Here is a 503-nt window from a genome sequence, read left to right as displayed (position 1 = left end):
GCGGGGGTCAGGTAGTGACACGCCTCTGTTCTCCACAAGGGGGGGACACAGGCCTGTGTGGTTGATAGGCTACTTGATCAGACGCCCCAGAGTTTGCCCGCAGCAGTACATGACATGTGCGTGAGCATCTCAGTGAGGTGCTTGTTTGTTTTTGCCACAACGTTACCAGTTTAACCCCTAAAAACAGTTAGAAAATATATTGACAAAAGCAAAATGATCTGCTTTACAAGAAGTAATAAAACATCTGATATGGATGACAACCAGATTGTTACTCTAAACAACAAAGTGATAGAGCGAGTCGCAACCTACAAATACCTGGGCTTTTTTCTAGAAGAAAATCTCTCTTTCAAACATCACATTGAGTGTCTTACTAAAAAGCTAAGAATTAAACTGGGTTTCTTGTATAGAAATAAATGTGGTTTTTCTTTTGGTGCCAGGAAGAAAATTGTCCAAGCCGTTCTTTTATCTGTTATTGACTATGGTGATATTTTATATATGCATGC

The sequence above is a fragment of the Gadus chalcogrammus genome, chromosome 11 (genome assembly GCF_026213295.1).
Source record: "Gadus chalcogrammus isolate NIFS_2021 chromosome 11, NIFS_Gcha_1.0, whole genome shotgun sequence".
Classification (NCBI taxonomy): Eukaryota; Metazoa; Chordata; class Actinopteri; order Gadiformes; family Gadidae; genus Gadus; species Gadus chalcogrammus.
Note: the sequence above shows the minus strand (reverse complement) of the source record.